At 38.7% G+C, this 23,085-nt stretch overlaps 1 long non-coding RNA gene across 3 annotated transcripts in view; it reads left to right on the top strand.

Annotated features, from left to right (window-relative positions):
* LOC108317209 overlaps positions 1–23,085 on the top strand; it is a 160,795-nt gene that overhangs the window by 18,001 nt on the left and 119,709 nt on the right. For all 3 annotated transcript variants that reach the window (XR_005203248.1, XR_001830646.2, XR_005203249.1), the window contains exon 3: positions 7,921–8,033. This is a non-coding gene — a long non-coding RNA (uncharacterized LOC108317209). The remainder of the gene's footprint in view (positions 1–7,920; positions 8,034–23,085) is intronic.

Raw genomic sequence — 23,085 nt, 5'->3', positions numbered from 1 at the left:
AAAAAAAAAAAAAAAAGGAAAAAAGAGAAAATAACCCAACATTGGAAACTTTTACCCCAAAGCCAGCATGAAACCTGAAAAACTGAAGAACATGGATCAAGAAAGCATAAAAAACATTAAGTCTTGCAAATATCTTATTTGCCATATAGATTTATTTTGACGTCTCCCTTCCAATGCCTATCACTCCTAACAGTCAGAATCAGTTGGTATTTAAGTTACAGGAAAAAATGCCAAAGTCACTTCCTCTCAAAAGATGACAGCCCCATCTTTTTCTCTTGACCTTATGCTTAGAAATTACTCAGAGTAGGCCGGGCGCAGTGGCTCACGCCAGTAATTCCAGCACTTTGAGAGGCTGAGGCAGGCAGATCACAAGGTCAGGAGTTTGAGATCAGCCTGACCAACAAACTAAAACCCCATCTGTACTAAAAATACAAAAATTAGCTGGGCATGTTGGTGCATACCTGTAGTCCCAGCTACTTGGGGGGTTGAGGCAGGAGAATCGCTTGCACCCAGGAGGCAGAGGTTGCAGTGAGCCGAGATCACACCACTGCACTCCAGCTTGGGTGACAGAGTGAGACTTTGTCTCAAATAAAAGAAAAGAAATTACTCAGAGTAGAGAGTAGGATGCTATGATTAATTATTATTAGCAGTGAAATAAAAGAGGAAAGCAAGATCAAACAAGAGATAAGAGGGGAAGTGCGTGTCAAAAAAAAAAAGGAAAAGAAGTTGGAAAGAACAGGAGGAAGCAATATTATTAAAATGGGGAAAATAAACTACATAGCAGCAAAAAAGAAACAAAAAGAAAATTTGAGAGTCCAGTGCAGAGGTGGCTAGCTGACCAGTGATTTATCTTCTTTCCCTTCCACAGTGTAGAGCTCCTTCTAGGAAGCAATTGCTTGGCCAGAGAGACAATCTCTCTCTCTCTCTCTCTTTCTCTCTGTCTGTCTGTCTGTCTGTCTCTCTCTCTCTGTCTGTCTCTCTCTCTCTCTCTTCTGGCTGGATAATGCCAGGATAGCCCTGATACCAGAAGATGTAGTACCATAACATGAAAGAAATCTAGATCTCTGAATCCCTTCTCAGAGGAATAGCCACATTAGACTTTTTGTGAGTGAGAAATAAGCTTTTAGATGTTAAGCCATTGCACTTTTGGGGATTGTTTGTTATGGCAGTGAGCATTGTATACCCTGACTAATACAGAAGTTGATATCAAAAGGGAGCTCTAGAAATAGTTGCTCGTTCTTTTTAGCTTTGCTCAAAAACCAGTTGATTATTTCCTGAGAGCCTCTTATTGTTTTACTGTGTTTCCAAAAGCAGCCAATAGCAACCAACACATGTTATTTTTCACCTACAAGCTCAAGAGTCACGTGGTCTGACTTTCAGGTTACCAAAGGCAATAATATTGCCAAGTGTTTTTCCACTCCGTGATACGGATCTCCAGTCATCCAGTCTGTTATATCTGTTTCTAGCAAGCACTACTTGACTATGAAGTCTATGCCACATATTTTAGAATTTTGTTACAGGACACAGCATTTACTATCAAATATAATCAACAGATTTAATTAAAAATATGTAAACCTGATAAAATGCAATGTGTTCATCATACCATTTCCTCCCTCTGGGCACAGAGGAAGGCCATAGTCTCACCCTTCCTTACAATTTAACTGGGGCCTTGAGATCAATTTTTTTTTTTGGTAATGGAATGTAAGCCGAAATACTGTGTCACCTTTATTCTCAGAGTGAAGTGGGTTTATGTGCTTTCTCTATGTACTGTCTTCCTCTTGCACAGAGATCTTAGGTACAAGATGGAAGCCACTTTGTTCTATGTCCTGAACAAAGAATAACCTTATCTTATTATATTATTCAGAGTTGGGGGGTTATTTATTACTGAAATATATCTATCCCATTCTGACAACTATTCTGTAAGTATTTTATTCCATTAGGAAGGAATGCAATATGTAGAATTAGAGGTTTTATGGAATCATTGGAAGGGCTGGGGAATGAAGGTCAACTTCCTAGAAATCTGAAGTGTTGGAATCCCTGGGAAGCCAAATTGCCACCAGTGGTCTTAGCTGCCTGCAGTACTGGAGTGGGTGATTCTCAGAAGGATGCTCAGAAGCTGACACATAGCCCCATGTCTGCCATCTGCCAATGCATGCAAACCCTCCTGTAGCTACTGAAAAATGTCTTTTTCTCTTCCATTTTCTAGTGATTGCAAGAGTACCTCTTAATGTAAGATTATACCAAGAACTTTATGGACAAGAGAGCCTGGGAAATGTAGTTTCCAGGCTTTCAGTCCTTGTGGTATGGGAGGAGTTTGGGGCAGTGATGGTACTTACTGAGTCTCAGTGAAAAAATGTCTGGCATGCATGGCTCTTATCCGTCTTTTGGGAAATTCAGGTGTCATACTTCCATAGCCCATCACTCTGGAAAGCTCCTTGAGGACAGACTTTACAATTCCCCATCTCCATTGCCAGACAATACCAGTCAATAGATTGTTTTGAATTGATATGAATAAAATGGCAACAGATTGAGTAGGAAATAAGAAAGACTTTTCCATGTGTTGAAGCTAGATTTCAAGATCTTTGTCGGTCATATCTGATAATTGTCCTAGCCTCTGTCCTAGCTTAAGCCATTTTGCTCCCTAGCCTGCTCAGAGTGACCATGAAGGGCTGCTTGCCCAACCAGTGACCTTGAGCTTGCTCTGGATCCTGTTTGTAGAGTCAAATAAAATAAGATTTGATGAAGGTTGGTTATTAGGTCCATAGAGACCATCCAATTGTGTATTTTTTGAAAACTACATCAAGTTGATTGTGTAGTTAGTCAAAACATTTCTACATTTTATTCCATATGTCATCTGCCAATGCCTACAAACCTGCCTGTAGCTACTGAAAAATGTATTTTCCTCTTCCATCTTCCAGTGATTGCAAGAGCACCTCTTCTGAACATGATCTTTGTGCTCTGACAAAATTGGAATCTCTTTGGGAATGGGGGTTTGTGAATTCGTGTTGGGGCAGGGTGAAAAGCATTCTGTAATTGAGAAGAAGGTAGGGTGAGTTTGTGCACTAAGGACTTGTTCTGTCATAAGAAATGGATACTCAGAAAAGAGAAGATGAGACCCTGGTGTGGTTTCATCTGAAAAGGCACAAAGTTAAAACTCCAACGAAGATTAAATACATCCTCTTGATATTTATTTGCCTCACACACACACACAAACAGAAAAACTATTGTACCTGTGATAAGAATGATGGTAAAGTGAAATGAATTACATCAGCTTCCTGAGTAGCTGGGACTATAGGCATGCACCACCATGTCTAGCTAATTTTTGTATTTTTAGTAGAGACAGAGGTTCACATGTTGGCCAGGATAGTCTTGATCTCTTGACGTTGTGATCTGCTCGCCTTGGCCTTGCAAATTGCTGGGATTGCAGGTGTGAGCCACTGCACCTGGCCTTTGGATCTTCTTATTGTTATGAAATGGTGACCGTATCCAGCTGAAGAGCTCTGTGAGCATCATGGCACAATTATGGGGGGGGATGTGATGAAGTAACAGCTGCTAGTGTCCAACATTTAGCCTCTCGTTTCCATTCCCACCCACCCTGATCTCTGGCTATATTTAGTTGCTTTACACAATGTTACCTAGGCCAAAGTCTATTCTACAAAATTAAAGGAAGAGAGAGAATAGTGAGAGTCTTCATAGAAAGATCAGGCTCCTGAAAATCTGTTTTCCTTAGTTTCTCATGTTCCTTCTTGGTTAACATGTTTTCTCCTCCTTTGTACCTAGGATCATGGCTAAAACACAATCGTGAGTTTACTTTGTGAAAAAAGAAGTAGAACATTGAGCAAACATCTAGTGAATACAGTCAAGATGGTGAGTGAATTTGGAAAATTCCACTCGCAAAAAAATTACTTTCTCTATTCTGTAGCAGATTTCCTCTTGGCCTTAATTATCCACAGAGTTTTCCAATTTTTCTGATAGTCTTTACTGTTGCTGACATCACCTAAATAATTTATGTAATGGATTTAACTGGGTTCATTTGGGAACCCTTTATTCTAAGTGGCTTTCTTTTCATCAATCTATTTACTTATTCAGTAAGCATTGAACACTGTTTCAGCTATCTATTGCTGTGTAATACGCTACCCTAAAGCTAGTGACTACTTAATGAAACAATTTATTATTATCACTCACGATTCTTGGGACTGATGGACTCCAGTGGGCAGTTCTTGCTTGGAGTCTCTCATTTGGTTGTAGTCAGATTGTAGCTCAGATCGGAGCCATCTAAACGTTTCTTCACTCATGTGTCTGGCATTGGGCTAGTCAGAAATCTCTCTCTCCACATGGTTAGCAAAGCTTTTCAGTCTCTTGGCAATCAGGCTTCTTCTCTTGTGGCAGCCTTCCTCAAAGCAAGTGTTCTAAGAAATCCAGTTGGAAGCTGCAAAAATTTTTAAACGTAGCCTTGCAAGTCACACAGAGCCCTTCTTCCCTCTTGTGTATGCCAAAGCAATCGTGGGAGAACTCAGGATCCAGTAGTTGGACAAAGATTCCGTCTCACAAGAGGGGAATAGTTTGTGTATTCAAATAAGGAAAGAATTGATGTGTTCATCTTAATGAGAAGCTGCCACAAGCACCTACTGTGTGGCAGATGCTATGCTATGTAGTGGTACAACATGTTGACAAAATGGGCATAGTCCCATGTCCCTTGTGGACATTAAAATCCAGTTCGATTAGCTTTGACTCGACAGTTTTCCCAATCAACTGCTGAGCAGTACGTCTCAATATTAAGTCTATTTAGTTATGAAATGTGCAAAACATCTATTCTGATAATTTGTGGTCTGGTCATTTTGACTTTTTCAGTAACTAAACTGAATGAAATTTGTGGGTATCTGATCCATAACTTGTTGATCACCCTGATGAGCTGATTCATTCATGAATTCTTTTTTAACGCATTCTTTAAAACATCATCTGAGCAAAACTGGGGTGTTTATCTCTTGCTTCACAAGCATATTGAGTTCCTGCTGTGCACGGGGGCTGGAACTAAATTCCTTGACTTACAATAGGGACTATACAAGAAATGGAAAAGTCAGATTTTGCCCCAATGAGCTTTCATTCTTGTTAGCAGCTTGGGTGGTATGCAAGTGGAGCAACTTGTGACAATGACAAAAAAAAAAGGTGAACCCAGACCATGCATGATAAACTAGACAGGTGGTATTAGTTTCCCTCCTGAGAATTATCTTTTGAAGAAAAGTGATTGATTATTTGCCTCCATTTTCTTCTCTCTTGTGTTATGAACACAAAGTGATCTAGGTTTGTTAAGTAAAAGGAGATTTCAGGACAGGAATGTTGACAGAAGAATTGGTGGTGTTCAGCAAATCTCAGGTCTTATCGTTTCTGGCATAGTTTATGTCCCTTCAGTGGTACAGCTATGAGGGGCTGGGGGAGGAGGCTCATGATGTCACAAGAGATACCTTGACATTTCAGAAACAAAGGTCAAAGCTTGAACAGGTCCAAGAGCATGCAGAATTCTTGTGCACACATGTCAAGTTCCCCGACATGAGGTTAGTACTACGTTGTGCCTTCTTATGTTGTATCTTTATATCTGTTGTCCTACATAGCATACAAGGACATTACACGATATTTCAAGTAAAACAGCAACAACAATATGAATGTTGCCTTACCTACCTGGATGTTTCAAGCAAAACTAAAATTTGGCTTGTCATACCAGTTGTCATTTATCAATCTATTAACTTTAATTTCATAGCTCATACTTTATCCATGTGGGTCCTTTTCTCATGTTAGTGAGACCTGTGTCCCCAGGGTGTAATTTGCTAAATTAAACTGCTTTCCATTTATCATGCCAGTTTATTTTTCTGAAATGCTTGCCCCCATTTTTCTCTGGCAATTTATAATAATCAGATTTTAATTGTATCCCGCTCCTCTTTCTGCCAGCACATACTTGTTTGGTATATTTTATGTTATATTATTTTATGCCTGCTGGTATATCACTTTGTAATTTTTTGTGGGCACATGATTTGCCCAACTGGATGGTAAACTGAATGGCAGGAGCTTCTCTATACAGACGGATTTACATGTATGTGTTTACATATGTATGTGTATGTGTAGTATATGTACCCATACATACATACACAGGAGATACTTCTCAACAGCTGATCAGCTCTTTCCACTCTCCACTTAATTTTCTCTTTTTTTTGAGACAGAGTTTTGCTCTTATTGCCCAGGCTGGAGCGCAGTGGTATGATCTGGGCTTGCCACATCCTCCACCTCCCGGGTTCAAGCGATTTTCCTGTCTCAACCTCCCAAGTAGCTGGGATTATAGGCATGTGTCACCACGCCTAGCTAATTTTGTATTTTTAGTAGAGACGGGGTTTCTCCTTGTTGGTCAGGCTGGTCTTGAACTCCCAACTTCAGGCGATCTGCCTATTTCGGCTTCCCAAAGTGCTGGGAATGCAGGCGTAAGCCACTGTGCCCAGCCCTCTTTTTGTTTTTATAAGTTAGAGTCAAATAGACTATTTTGCAGCTTACCTGGTGAATTGGATCAATGCATATGTTTGATGGATTATTCAGACATTTAAAAAAACTCTTCAACTTCGTGTTTACTAAGATGAAAATAATCTAGAGTATTGCTCATCTTTTCCTCTGGCAAAATTATTTTCATAACTTCATAAAAAATGTAAGTACTTGAGCTATGCAAGCACTTGTGATTGATTATTTGGGGCAAAAATGATTTTTTAATTGAATTAATGATAGTCTTAAATTCCTCAACTTGAAGCTACAAAGCCTTTGAATTTCCATATTGACCTTGTGAGAGTTTATCCAGGCTTGTTTTTATTGGCGGTGAGGGAGCCACACTGTGTATCTTGAAAGACTTAAATCCTTCTTTTATAATATCTATCAGTATCCCTCTCCACTTCTGACTCCTTAAATGAATACAAATTTAAGTAGAAACTTGGAGTTGATCTCAGGAAAATTTCCTACCCAACAAGTTAACCTTACTGTCTCCTTTTCTAACCAATTTGCTGTTCTCAAAACCTTTTTATTTACTAAGTTTGCTGCTGCCACTGTATATGCAGGTTTGTACATTGGGGAGGAGCTCCCCGGCTTGTTTGAGATCAGGGCCACCAGAAAACATTTTGAGTCCTCCAAATATCGTGAATTGTTTTGGCATCCCTGACATTACAAGAAAACAAAATAAAGTTTTCTTCTCATAACTAGACATATACTTAAAATGCAGATACTGCTGGAAGCCTCACTATAATGATGGGTCCTTATTCACAGAAGATGATAGTGACTGATAATAGATATATTTTCTTGAAAATAGATTTCGATCAGGCCAAAGTGGTGATTGAATTTGGGAGAATGACAGCTCATTGCATTTCTTAAAGCCGTGGGCTCAGATTTAGGGTATCCATACCTCATGAAGATTCCAAAATGATCCATTGGTGTGCAGAAAGAAGATATTGGAGTTCTATTTATTTCAATATTTTATTTCATCTTAAATTTAGATTTTTTTGGCACATGTGTTTTTGTTGCATAGAATAGAGTAATACATATGTTATTTATAAATAAAAATACATAGAATGGAGATGTTCCTAAATTTTTACCATATGTGATCTAAAAATTTAGAAACCACTGCTTTCCAAAGGTGAATCGAACATGAATAAGGTCCTCGAACATGATGCGATGGGGAGGAACGGGAAATGATTACGGAACAAGTGTTTGTAATCTCGGAATTCTGACTCTGGTTACTACTAGTTCCAGTTATTTGATCAATAGGGAGTTCACTAACTCTTAATCTGACGCCAGGACAGTCCCTTTTAAGATGTGAAGAAATTGCTCAATGTTAGGATGTTGACTGAAGAAAGTAGATTTTAATCATGCTTTGTTTTTTCATTTTGTTTTCTCAAGGGTCCCATGGGAACAGAAAGTTTTGAGGGAGTTTACTGTTTGTGCAAGATGACTGGTTGGGTAAAGAAGTCCAAAGTTTTTTTATCTGCAGAACAAATAAAGCCTGGGCAAAGGTAACTGAAATGAACGTCTCCCACCTTGTCCCTTTTGCATGTCTAAGGTGATGTTTGTGCCGATGGTTGCGCAACGGAGAACCTAATCTATGCGTGTCAAATGGAGAGGAGGTGCATGTTAGAGTCCTCCTGATTAAAAAGAGTCAGTGACCTTCATTCTTCTTAGTTTGACAGGTAATTGTTTGATGACGATGCCTATATAAAAATTATTTTAAAAATGAAATTTCTATTTGTTGATGAATTATTCCTAAATGCCAAGGTATTATTTGTCAGACAACCTCTGGGTGGCTGAATTAGAGTTTTTCCTTCTCCAAAGATAGACACACACAGCTCTAAGGAGGTGTTAAAATAAATTTATGAATTTATGATTACTCTGGACATTTGTTGTTGCTGGTTAATGACAACAAGGACAACTGGATTGTCCTTATGATTATTCCACAGCAGTTACTAAAAAAAATTCTGAATAAACAAACATTCTGAAAATGTGAATCACAGTGTGGGGCTCAACTTGTGTTTTAAAAGATAATTTTCTTTTTTCTTTTTCTTTTTTTTTTTTGAGATGGAGGCTCGCTCTGTAGCCCAGGCTGGAGTGCAGTGGCGCGATCTCGGCTCACCGTAACCTCCACCATCCGGGTCCTGGTTCAAGCAAGTCTCCTACCTCAGCCTCCCAAGTAGCTGGGATTACGGCACGAGCCACCACACCCAGCTAATTTTTGTATTTTTTAGTAGAGACAAGGTTTCACCATGTTGGCCAGTCTGGTCTTGAACTCCTGACCTTGTGATCCACCCGCCTCAGCCTCCCAAAGTGCTAGGATTACAGGTGTGAGCCACTGCACCCGGCCTGAAAAATAACTTTCTATGCATAAATATTGATGAGAGTGAGATATGACCGAATTGTTGAGGTTAAGCATTTATTATGGGGAAAAAAATTAAAATGCTTTGGAGCTCAGTGATCCGCACTGACGAGATAGTTACTTAACCATTCTTTTCATTTTGACTCTTTGTTACTGTTGATTCTGTTGGAACTTAGGTTTATAAGGCCAGTTAAAGGGGCATCTTATAGGGGATAGTCATAAAGTATGATAACGAATGAGCTAGCAGCCAACTATGGATAGAAACTAGGTAAATTAGAAAGCTGATTTCTCATTCTTAAATTAGTTGCTATTGAGTTTTACAAACAATCCCTAAGACATTTATCATCCAATAATTTTTCCTCAAAGAAATATCTAAGAAAGGGTATAGACATTAAGAACAGAGTGGTGAAAGTGAGACCCTCTGCCTGTTTTGGATATTTGAAAAAATCCTAATTGGACTGAAATTGTAAGGTGGGAAATCCATAGGGAATTATCTTTGTGTATGTGAATATGTATGGATATATGTATAATATAGAACAGGCGTCCCCAAGCCCTGGTCTGTGACCCAGTAGGAACAGGGTCACATGGCAGAAGGTGAGTGACAGGCCAGCAAGTGAAGCTTCATCTATGCTGACAGCCGCTCCCATCACTAGCATCTCTGCCTGAGCTCCACCTCTGATCAGATCATTGGTGGCATTAGATTCTCATGGGATCTCAAACTCTATCATAAACTGTGTATGTGAGGGATCTAAGTTGCACGCTCCTTATGAGAACCTAATGCCTGATGATCCATCACTGTTTCCCATCATCTCCAGATGGGACCATCTAGTTACAGGAAAACAAGCTCAGGGCTCCCACTGATTCTACATTATGGTGAGTTGTAGAATTATTTCATTATCTATCACAATGTAGTAATAATAAACTGCATGTAAATGTAATGTGCTTGAATCATCCTGAAACCATCCCCAGTCCATGGAAAAATTGTCTTCTATGAAACCGGTCCCTGGTGCCAAACAGGTTGGGGATTGCTGGTATAGATAACAACTAAAACTAATGTCCAGATTATCTGAATAATCACAACATTTACTGGTATAATTGTTTAAAACTTAAAAGAAAACTGAAATTTTCCAGTATGGAAAAGACAAATTCCAGTTTCTAAGCTTAAGCCTGCCAAGACTCCGTGGCTTGGAATTTCATGTGTGACCAGCTATTTAAGTAGGAAAATTAATTGTAGTAAAAATTTAGGTAAATTATTTGGAAGCACTTCTACTACAGACTGTGAGACACTGAACCAACCTGTAAATGAGAGTGAACTCCTTCAAGGTCCAGGTAGATTATGATCTGAGATTACAATTTTGTAGTTTTTCCTGAAAAAAAAAAAAAAAAAAGTTTAGAGTTTCCATCATGCTCTAGGATTCTACCAGCCACACATCCAGAGTTTGAAATGTTGTGTGTGTAAATAATCTTCTCTGCCTTAAAAGGAGCTACTTTCTGAGGAAGGTTGTTGGCTGTGGAGAGATGTAAGTGTTGAGAGACAGAGTGAGCTGCTTGAGAAGAAATGGTAGAAGAGTCTGTGATTCAAAAATGGGCTTTGAAACCTCTAGACCCTGTTAGTCAGTTAATAGTAGTAAAAAGCAATGGTTATATACCTGGGACCACTAAGTCACTTGAGTTAAGAAGATTACAGAACAGAAGAAAAAAAGAGAGAGAGAAAGAGAGGAGAGAGACAGAGCCATAGCATGCATGAGGTATGCAGCTGTCGGGCTGCATGCTCCAGCGCCTGGATTTCCAATCTGGCACTCAGCTTGATGAGTCTGTTTATTCAGCTCCAGTATCAGACGTTCCCTTTTCCTGCCTGAAGAAGTCCCCTTTGAAGAACAGCTCTGCTGGGGAGCAGTTTCCCCTTGGATGGGCTACTCCTGTTTGCAGTCCTAAAGGAAAAGAACTGGAAATGCCACAAGAATGTTCTTTAAAGTGATATTCCAGCGCCACGTGAGGGGAGGATGAAATAGCTGTAAAAGATGTATTTCCTGGTTGAGGTATTTTTTTCCCCTCTCAAGTGAATTTAGCGCTGAACAAAGGCGTCACATGAATGCAATTGGGGTCATATGTTCTTGGGTACCTCCAGATCTGTGAGGGCAGGTGGTGGCTGGGGTGGGAGAGTACTGGGCAGAGCAACAACACTTCAGTTTCTGTAGGCCTGGAGAGAGAGAGAGAGAGAGACAGAGAGAGAGAGAGAGAGAGAGAGAGACAGCGCGCATGCCAGAGAGAGATACAGAGAATTCCAGTAACCTAGTCTTGCATGTCTTTATCTGTAAAGGAATCAGTCGTGATGACTTATCAGAGGACCAATCTATACTTTCAAAGCAAAGCCACAATGAAACATTATCTAGAGAATTGAGGGACAATGTTCATAATCAAATTGGGTAATTCTAAGGTTGACAATTGTACTTTGGGTTTGATATTAATTTCTTATATTTCAGGGACATGTTTTACTTTTTCAAAAAGGTTTTTCATCTTGTGAAGTAGCTGGAGTAGATGCTAATCACCTGAATTTTCCTCTTTGGGAAAGGATGTGGCTAAATTAAGAGAGATGGTTATTGGTAGGGCAGAACAGCAATCCAGGCCTCTTGTCTCTTGGACCAGGTCTCCTTTCTCTGTGTTCTTGAGACCTGTACAAAGGGACAGTGGGAGTTTCAGAAAAAAGGAAGATGACATTCTCTGTCTCCTCCCAGGCATGCAGAAAGTTACTGTGACTTTGAAACCACAGCTTTGCTGTGCCCAAATGCTCTCTCGGGGACTAGTCTTAGGGAGAAGTTTCAAAGTGGAGCCTTCAGAGAGTGAGTCTCATGTTCTCACTGTGGCTGCTCAGGCCTGTGGTTGGTTTGTTCAGTTTGCACCTAGGCCTCAGAAAACAGGAGTTCTCCAGAATGAAAAGAGTTCTTTGTTCAATATCAAAGATGAACCTTTTGAGTGAGAGAGATGCCACTTCATGATGAGGCCTGGTTTTCCAGGAGAGAAGATGGGATCCACACTCTATTCCTGATTCCTGGCTGAGACTTCTAGGACTCACATTGACTCTTGAGGCCTAGGAGTGAGGTTCATGCATAAGGGACCAGAAAGCACTGACAGTGTGAACTTTATCCAGGAGTGAGAGTGAACCAGAATTTCCTTTGGGGCTAGGTTCTGGTTCAAGGGGGAAACTGGAAGAGATGTTACCCATTGGCTGCTTTTTCTGCTTTGACACACAGACCCTTATATTTTATCTATTTCTGGATATTTGTCGTCTCTCTACAAGTAAAGCCAGACTTGCTTGACGTTTGAGCAATATCTTGCAGTTATTTGTATCCTCTAAGGCTTCCTAGTACTTAAACTCTCTGATGAATGAATAGGAATCCATTTTCAGCCAATCTCTTATCCCAGCGTCTCTCAGCCTATAGCGGGAACAGGCATCACCTGGGAAACAGGCATGTGCGCTTTGAAATGAAACTTGAGATGAATCTCATATGCACTGAAGTTAGAGAACTGCTGTTTTATCCTTTTCTCCCTTGGCTTTAAGAACTCATTGTGACTTTGCATAATACTATAAGCGCAAACAGAATCCCAGGTTCGTGTAATGTTTTATGACTTGGGAGGCTTATTTCACATGTTTGTCTAATTTAATCCTGATTTAATGGGGCTAATTTAATAACAGGCCTGTGATGTGAGTTCTTTTTCCACCATTGTACAGAGGCAGAGGCAGAGGAGTGATACTCTTTGGAACATGTCTGTGGCAGTATGTGCCAATGTGTGGGCAGAGCCCCTACTCATCCCACCTTCTGAGTCCGGGGATGGTGTTCTTTCCCTCACAACCCCTGTGGCTCTATAGCTCTTGCAGGCATAGCTGTTCTTTGTGTGAAGTGTTATTATACCTGATAGTGCTTCCTGTCCACATAGCTGTGGCTACTTACCATGATACATATGTGAAGTCAGCAGAAGCTAACACAGCCTGTATTCCTAATGAACTGTATAGTAGGATAAGTGGATAAGACTATGAATAAGGTGTTATTTTATGCAAATACTAGAGTACAACATTTTTGTTCCTTGTCAGATTGGAAACGCAGAACTGGGAAGTGGGGAGAGGTGAGAGTTCTTTCAGAGAAGGACAGCCCGTTTGGTGATGTGTGATTTAAATTGTACTCTCCTGACTTTTATTTCCCTCTTGTTGTACTGGGAATAATGGAGAAAGAATAGGAAGTGAGCTGAAACCCTTGAACTTGCTCTGCGACCTGGAGTCCCAGCAGGGTTAGCTCTGTTGAGGCTCACTGTTTTACATGCCTGTGAGGTTCGTAGCTAGAGCCAAACAGGACTCCTGAGGAAGCAGTGTAGACCTGTGGAACGCTGCAAAGGTGGCTAGCTTATGTCCTCCCTTAATTCAAAAGATCAGAATGCTCCAACATTCACTTGATGCTCAAGGGAACATGTCGCCATGCTTTCAATGGCCATTTAATGGTTGCCAGAGTATTCTAAACAGAACTTTCCATATGGCTGTTTATGCTTTTATTAATTGCAAAGTACAGACAGCCATCAGAAACTGAGACTTGTCAACTGAAAGAGAAGGTGGGCCTGAAACTTCTGCTGGTACCCAATTCTTTTCCACTTAGCTAGGAAAGGACCTCTTCTTTAATCATGGAGTAATAGATGATTGATATAACTGTACCCTGATTAGAAAAGGTTTCATTTTACTTGTGCATGGTACATGGAATTAGTTAAGGGTTGCATAGGAAAAGAAGTGATGGACTATTGTTCACGTTAAATTATAATGACAGCCTTCCTAACCACTGTATATTTATTATGTAAGAAAAGAAAATGTCTGGTAAAATTCTGTATAGGTTAATAACACCTTCATAATATACTCCTTCTTTTCTATTGACTTGAATAGCCCTCCTACTGACTTTTAATGGATTATTAGAGTTAATTACATCAATTGCAATATAATTGATTCTTAAATACTATGCAGAAACCTCATACAATTATGGAAAAGCAAAAGTTATCTAGACATCTCAAATCAAAAAAGATTTGGAATTCCTGCACATTTAATTTCTGATAATCACTAGTCAGTTTGGACATTAAGATTGCATGGTGTCTTGTTTTCTATTTGGTAGGTTTTGACAGAATTGATAGTTTTACAACATTTAACTCAATATGCATAGAAATATAAGATTGAAGCTGTGAGTGCAATTTTTTTTTTTCTAAAAAAAGATCACTCCATGGCTTAAAAGCTGAAATATGTTACCTGCCTAACATTGACAGAAACAAACTCAAGGGAAAATCAAAAGTGGATTTGATGTTGAGTTTTAGAAATCTCTTCTCTACTGGTATTCCTGTGGGTCTTAGGGTTTGCTACCTGAGGGCTTTAAAATAAGACAAGGGGATGAATTGCAGAAAGGGGCAAAACCCCCCCAAAAACCATCCCATTTTATTACCTAGATATAGGCTATGTGTTCTAATGTCAAAACCTCTGGTTGAAAAGTGAAACATCATTAATATCTGGTATTTGATGTCACATAGATGAACAGAAATCCCTGTAATAGAGTTATCTGAATGCAATCTTTTCTTTTTTTCTTTTCTTTTGTTTTTTAATTGATTTTGAGAAACCAGTTTGTGGGTACTGATACGTATAAATGTGAGTTTTATTTGATGTGGTAGACAAGTCACCAGAATGAGAATCAGCAGACCTGATGTTTTCTGTCTGCTTGGCTCAGTGACTTGAAATGTCTGGGCCTTAAATGTTCTCTTTTGTAAAATGAGAGAGAGATTCTTACTTCTCTGCTTTGTCTCTCCTGCCTTTGTACTTGTAGTGCTCTGATTTTCTATAGTAACTCATTTGATTCCTCTTATAAGCTGCGTTGTATCAATACGCATTTATCAATATGCCTTATATGTGTGTGTATATGTCTTATTTTCTTAACTAGGTTGTAAGTTTTCAAGGACAAAGATCATGATATGTGTATCTCTGTATTCTCATAACAGATACTAGAGTTTTCTAGCATAGAATAGGCTACTGTTTGGTTGATTGAACAGTCAATCAAAAGGAAGTGTTTCCATTTTTATCCCTTGAAAATCTTGATATGATATAAATAATGACAGTATATCCCACTTATTATAATAGTTTAATTTGTAAAAGCATTGTAAAACGTATGATTTTATTTTATGAAACATTGATTGAACTTTAAATCAGATCAATTTAAGATATAACATTTCACTCAGTTTTTTATCAATTGAAATGTAATAGGGTTTTTAATAGAACTTAAGCAGCCTATTCTAAAATTCATTTGGGCTGGGCTATGGCTCACGCCTGTAATCCTATCACTTTGGGAGGCTGAGGCTGGTGGATCATTTGAGGTCAGGAGTTTGAGACCAGCCTGCCCAACATGGTGAAACCACATCTCTACTAAAAAAAAAAAAAAAAAAAAATATATATATATATATATATATATATATATATATATATAAATTAGCCGAAATTGGTTGAACCTGGGAGGCAAAGATTGCAGTGAGCTGATATCATGCCACTGAAGTCCAGCCTGGGCAACAGAGCAAGACTCCATCTCAAAAACAAAAACTAAAACAAAGTTTGAGAGGAGTTGCCTAGCAGTTATCAAACAAAGTGTACATCTTAGGGAATCTAATACACAAGTGTTACGATAGGGAAATCAACTAAGCAAAAAGGCTAGAGTCCAGAAGAAGAACTAAGAATACAGAGGAATTTAACAGATAATATGGAGACATTTCAAATGAGTGGCTAAATGGAGACTGTTCAGTAAATGGTATTGGGACAACTGGCTCTCCATCTGGACTCATACTATACACAAAAGTAAAATCCAGATGGAATAAAGCTCTAAATATAAAAATCAAATTTATACCAGTATCAGAAGGAAATATAAATTTTTTAAAAAATCCTAGGTTAGAAGGTCTTTGTAAACAAGGTGAGAAATCCAGAGGCCATTAAGGAAAACCTAACATATTTGACTTCATAAAAAAAAAAAAAGTTAAAAAAGAAGTGACAGATTGAGACAAAATATTTGAACTATACATGACAGAAAAAGGGTTACTATCTATTATTCAAAGAATGCCTTCAAGTTAATGAGAAAAATATAACTAACACTTAAAAATGGGCAAAAGATATAAAATATGTAATTCTCAGAAGAAATGCAAATGTCTAGCAAACATTTGAAAAATATGCTCAACCTCAATGGTGAAAGACATGGAAAATAAAAGAAAACATGTTGCCATTTTCTACCTATCTGGTTGGCACAAAATTAAGGGAATTGATTGGATGTATCAATTAAAATGAATGAATATACCATATAAACTGTCAAGGACAGATGTCAGTAACATGTTGTTAGGTGAAAAGGCAAGTTGTGGAACACTATACATTGTGTTATGTCATTTTGGAATACTTTAAAAAAGCTAGTATATAAAATATATTTTAACAATTGTTTATGCATTATAAACATATAGTAGTTATCTCTTGGGATGCTGTTAAGATAAGTACAACTCTATTATTTGGATTACTTTTCTGCTGGAAAACATTCCTTTATTGTGCTTTATTTTACACTCATCAAGCTTTATAATTGATCTTTAGGATGTAGTTACAAGTCATTAGTTCAGGGGATTTAGTTGAATCAAGTATTAGATGAATACAATGTAGCATTTTATGGAATATCAGTCAATTCTGATCAAATTCTTCAAATCACCTTGTTGAATTGGGTTGATTAAATAGGGTTCTGTCCCTAAACTGTGACTTCAGTCAGATCTTGTCTTCAGTCTTTAGGTTTCCATGGTTTGTGAAGGGCTATTGTGTATCCTCCTCCTCTGTCAGCTGTCCTTACTCTGTATGACATCCAAGCTCACTCCACACCCCACGTGTTACATGAATCCCAACATCCCAGAATCCAGGCCCTCAGCAGGGTTAAGCAAGTCAATGTAAATACAGTCTTGTGATTAGTTTGAACTTGCTTCCAAGTTGCTTGTTAGCAAGGAGTTAACAAGTTCAGACCTTCGGTCAGGTGGGTCTTTAAGGAAAGCTTTTTTCCCCATTCCAATGACTTCCTGTTCATGGGAAAATGCGAGGAAATGAACCTCTAACGGGAGGATGGGCCCACCCTTTTCCAGTCGTGTGGCTAATTTGTCAGGTGTAATATTGGCACCTGGTGGCTTATGTTGGCTTCCTGCCCACCCTTGGTGGGGAAGTATCCAAATACTTGTAACAGGCAGTGGAAGACTTCAAAGCCATTTGTAAAAGAAAAGGATATTGTCATTAAAGAACTTGATGGTGAATACTCCCAATCATTTAGTGATGTCAAGATAAAAGGAAAAATTTTAAAACACATTATCTGGAGTTTTTTTTGACGTATCATATGACCTGTTAAAACAAAGCAGTGTAGTTGACTTGGTAATAATAATTGTTCAAATATATAAAAACATTATATATCTATTGATTGTTTAGTGTTCTTGTTTTTGCAAAATTAGTGAAGGTATCAATTATTTATAAGAAGATTATGAGTTATTTCTTTAAGGATATAATTCTTCTTTCTCAATTTTACCTTTAAATAGGTGCTCTCTGTGCCTGATAATGGAACTGTTTCCTCTGAATCAAAAGGGGTAACTACAATAATATTGGGTGGCTCTGATAAATGAAAAGGGATGATCTGAATTTTCAAAATTCATTAGGAATTTTGGCTGGGAACACCTAGTTTAGTTCTATACCTCTTGATTTTCAGCTAAAAATAATTACTGCCTTTTGAACAATGGTACAGTTAATTGTCCAGCAATTCAAAGTAAATCTGTCTATAAATGAGGATTAATCAAACTATAATCAGTGGTAATGAAACCATAATAAATTTTGTAGAACAATGGAGCTTCCTTTAGTTTGTATAATTAATATAAGCTATATAGGCTTAGTGTGTCTAAAACCCTTATGGCAGAGTCAACAGTCATAGGTATGAATCAAAAGATTAGTCTATTAAAACATACATTCATAGTGTCATCGTTTGTAAACCTTAATCAGCTAATTGTTTCTATCAAATGATCCGTGGATATTAATTGAATTTGTTTTTTTCCTAGCATAGTATCAGACAAATTTAATAAATTATTAAATGAGTAGATATTTGTTCAATATCTCCTCTGTTGAAGGGTGTATCATTAGATTTGATCTGGCAGAGGCTGGATGACTTTCACAGGGAACAGCACGGATGAATTGCATAGGAGTTTCTCAACCTTAAGAGTTGATGGCAAAGTGGTTCCAGTTTTCAGAGACCTTAGAATAGTTTATTATCTACCTGGCTGGGAGGCTTGAAACACATAAATAATTAGAATTAATACATTGTGTACTCTAAACAGTCAACGGAATAGGAGTTGGGCAAAGAAGAGATCAGTGCTGGTCAAAATAATCTTGGAGGGAGAGGTTAGTAGCTGAATCTGGAGAATGAATAGTATTTAGACAAGCAAAAAGGGAAATAGTGGATATTCTAAGTGGGTGGGAACTGGGAATGAGTATAGAGTGAGGGAGGGCCTTTAGGGAAGTCAGATGACTACAGCATTAGTTTCAGGTTCCTGTGTGGTAGGAAATAAGGTAGATGAGTTGGATGACAATAATATGAAAGGTCTTATAAGCTTAGCAGATAAACTTAGGTTTTGGAAGGGTGGCTGTAGGGTAATGTTATTTAAGTAGTCATTTAGAAAGATTTATCTAGTAGTGTTGACTACAACAGGGAGAGGCTGTAGTGGGGAGATTTGTTAGACTCTTGTAGGAGACGGAGTGAAAAGATAGCCATAGATGGTGATGGTAGAATAGGAGAAAAATGAAGAGACATTTCAAAGGAAGGAAGGATGGAACTAGGTGGCATTGGATATAGGGGTTTGGGAAGGAAAAATAAGTCAAAGATAACTCCAAAATTTCTACCCTAGAAGCCTGGATGGTTAATAATGCCACTGGTCACTTAATAAAGGAAAATGGTGAGTTTTATATTCAGACAAATTGAATCTAGGTTCAATTGGGCTATCTTGTGGAACTATCTTAAAAGCAACTAAAAACATGGGATTAGAGAGTAGCTAAGGAGCCAGAAGAAGACATGAAGGATTAGTGATGAACAGTTACTCACTGCCCGTGAATCAAATTAGATAGCTGGATTTTCAAGGCTGCTGTCACCTCGTCCCATACTGCTTATTCAGCTCACCTTCAGCTTCCCCATAGTCTGTGCTCCTCCTTCTGGGTCAGCCAGTTGGCAATTATGCTTTTTTCTACTTTGTGACAAAATTCTTTCTGTTTTTCTTGCCTGGAATCCTCTCCCTAGATCTCTAGTTATTAATATCTCCCCAAGCTTTAGGACCAGCTCAGGTCCCTCCCACACCATGAAAATGTTTCTCAAAAACTAGTCCACACTCTTCTCTCTCCGTTTTGAATCCCTGTAGCATTTAGAGGTCGCACTATTTGTATAAACATTCACTCCCAAGCAAGTCTATGGTGTTTAATTAGGTCAAACATAAATGTCTACCTTGTTTTGTCAGAAAACTATAAATTCCCTTAGGGTAAGGATCAATGTTCCTCTTGCATCTGTTAGGAAATATATTTGATTGCCAAGAACAGAGGTTCCTAATCAGTGGCTTAAAAATTGAGGGTTTTATTTTTCTCATATCGTGCAATGTATGGAGGCAGGTAATCCCAAGCTGATTGATGCGGCAAATCTTGGTAAGAGCAGAGACCCAACCTCTCCCCACCTTCTCATTTAGCCCTCCTTAGCATGGATTTGTCACTTCAAAATCACAATCTGGCCAATCCTCTTCAAGCACAGCATCTGTGCCCCAGACAGAGAGAAGTGGGAAGGCAAGGGGCAAACAGGGCTTGCAGACTGAATCAGCTCAGCTTTTTAACGTGCTGTCCTGGAAGCTCCATCCCACAATTTCTGCTTACCTTTCATGGGTCAGCAGTTAGATATAGAGCCACCCCTATTTGCAAGTAACGCTCCAAATATTTTCAGTTAGACATATTGCTATTCAACAAAGTCTGCATTATTTTAGTAAGAGAAGGGCCATTGGTAACTGGTAGGCAACTAGTTGTCTATGCCCTCTGTCGCTCTATGTACATCTATTCAAACATGCATATATACACATATAAACTTTTATTCAGATAGCTCCATGTGTAACATTATATGTTATATGTGCATATGTGCATATATTTTTATATATTTAGAAAGACAGAGAGACAGAAACAGAGAGACAGAGATTATGCTTCATCTCTATCCCAGTATCAGCATCTCTCTATTTGAACAATTATATATATATATAAAATTTATATATGCATATATATGGAGAGAGAGATTATGCTATATCACTCTCTTCATCTGAGCAAAATAAAATAAAGATTATAATAAAACTAATCTGACATATTAAATACTTTGCTGATTGCCATGCCTATCAAAGACACAGTGGAGATACTTTTTCATAAATAACTACTGCTATTATTTGCACAGAATTAAACCAAGTATTTTTTCCTTATTGTCATAGAAGCTTCGACTAGTTTTCTGTATTTGGCATTACTATTTTTTGTTTGTTTGTTTGTTGTTTTGAGACAGGGTCTCAGTTGGTCATGCAGGCTGGAGTACAGTGGTACCATCACAGCCAACTACAGCCTCAAATTCTCAGGCGCAAACGATCCTCCCTTCTCAGCCTCCTGAGTAGCTAGGACTGTAGCCACACACCAACACAACTGGCTAATTTTTCTTTTCTTTTCTTTTTTTTTTTTTTTTTGGTAGAGATGAGGTTTTGCCATGTCGCCCAGGCTGTTCTCAAACCCCTGAGCTCAAGCAGTCCTCCCGCCTTGGCCTCCCAAAGTGCTGGGAATACAGGCGTGAGCCACCGCATCCGGCTCAGCATCACTGTTGACAGGAATCTCTGAAAACATTTATGCCTCACATTTCTTAGAAGTTAGAGGTACTGATTTAGTGATCTGGTGTTTAATGTCTGCATTTTAGGTTTCTTCCTTTGCTCCCTTCTCTCTCTCTGATTTAGCCAAGTGTCCTCAAACTGTGTTTTGACACATTTTTGAATCTTAGAATTATGATCAGCACATATGAAAAGATGAAAAGACTTTAGAGTACACCAGAGAAAAGCTGCCAGAGTTTCGTGTGATAACTCTGCACAATGATAGCCATTTTACAGAGGCTCACAGAGCCTGTAGAAGCGTCCCCCAATATTGGGTCTTTCACTTTGTCACCATATGCTCTCTTCTGTGCTCCCAAGGAAGTGACTTGATTGCTTTATGAGCAAAGCTGTGATTAGGACTCAGGTCACTTTAACTCCAGGCTTGAAGCTCTTTCCTCTACATTATTTATGACAACAACAATAACAACAGCACTTTACGTCTGTGTAGAACTGCACAGAGTGCCTCACCGATCATGCACTAGAGACAGAATATGTATTATTGAGCCCTTTTGATAAGGAAACATTATACAAAACTCATGGCAGGTAGTGGAAGAGCAGCTATTAGGATGTTCTTTCACACTCATTGGTCATTGTAGGGACTTTCCCTGATAGATTAAACATATCCTTGGTGCCTGTTAACTAGGCCAACAGATCAGAATGCCCCAATCTGAATCCCTTGGATTAATCTGTCAGGATAAGGTGACATTCACTTGCAGGGCGATTTCCTAGCCACTCTTCCTATTATTTAGTCTTCCTCTTATTACATTAGTCTTAGCCAATGTAATTGTGTCTTGGTAGTGAAACAACCAAATCAATAAGAAAAAGAGAAATATGCTATATCCTTTTGCTACACATCATTGCCTTCAATATGGCACTTCCACTTCTAATTTTCCAAGACAACATTATCACTTAGGGTTTAGGCACATCTTAATCTGCTGACTGATGGAGTGTGTGGCAGGCATTTTCACACTAGGACCATATGTGATATAATTACCTAAGCATTGCACAGGAGATAGGTAGAGGGTCTATTGCATGTCTATTAAGATGGCAGTGCTTAGGATAATAAGACTGGTAGCCTGGATGAATGGCAATGAAATAGTTAAAGACAATCAGCATTAATTGGAACTTCCTTGTTTGTTTTCTTTTGAAACCTTAAAGTTATCCAAATGGAGTGTTAATTTAAAAAAAAATGTTTTCTTGGGAGAAGACAATATTTTGAAATGTTTTTAATTTACAAGAGCCTGTTTCTTTCAGCCTCCCATTGCTGCACGAGGTTGAACAAATGTTAGCTGCGACGAATTAATTAAGTTTGCAGAAAGTAGCAGCAGGGGATTGGAAACTTGAAGTGGAAGTGAGCATTTTGACTGTAAACATGTTGCCTGCCTGAGAGACTATATCTGGATTGAGTGGTTGTGGAGTTATCCAAAGAAATGCAGTATCTCTGGGAAAGTCAGTCTTGGCAGGCAGAAAAAATAACAGTGTCTCTTGCTGGCAAATCTATTCATTTATTTCCTGGGATCATCTCATGTGTTTTGTTTGGTGCTGACCACACATTGTTATTCTGCTATCCTGTCTGCAAATGAAGGTGATGCCACAGACTTACCCTCAGAAGTAAAGGAACTAATATTTATCTGTGCCAACCTCTTTATATATGCCATTTCTTTCTGAGGGGAGATATAATTTTCTTATTTTATCATTTCTCAGCCTTTTGGTAAAGTACAAGTATAGTATCTCTTTTTATCAGTTTAATTTTCTTATTGTACAGATAAAGAAACTAAGACTCAGAGAATTTAGGACGTCACTCACAGTCAGTTTAGAGGCAAAGAGGATGGAATTTGAACCCAAACTCGTCTGATGCTAGAGCTTTTTGAGCTATACCAGGAGGCTTTCCCATGGTACAGGGTGGGGAGGGGCTGCGGGGAGCCCTGGCAGCTTCTTGCCTGGTTTCCCTTATGGTTGGGGGAAAGGGAAATGCCTGGGGTCATGGAATTTGGAAAGGTGATCCTCAGATCTGAAGATGATCAGTGGATTGCACTTTTAGAAATAATGGCTTAGAGAGATTTCTGAACAAGATCCCTGAACTAGGGCCCTTGTAGGCTTCTGGCTATGTTGGGCTAGTCATATTCCTTCTCTTAGGAATTTGAACCTCGGCATAATACCAAATGAGGTGAAAGGATTCATGGCAGAAATGAAACCTGAATGAACCATAATACAGAGGGGCCAGGGCAGCCATA

The sequence above is a fragment of the Cebus imitator genome, unplaced genomic scaffold (genome assembly GCF_001604975.1).
Source record: "Cebus imitator isolate Cc_AM_T3 unplaced genomic scaffold, Cebus_imitator-1.0 Scaffold198, whole genome shotgun sequence".
In the NCBI taxonomy this organism is placed as follows: domain Eukaryota; kingdom Metazoa; phylum Chordata; class Mammalia; order Primates; family Cebidae; genus Cebus; species Cebus imitator.
This window is presented reverse-complemented; position numbering and strand designations above follow the sequence as displayed.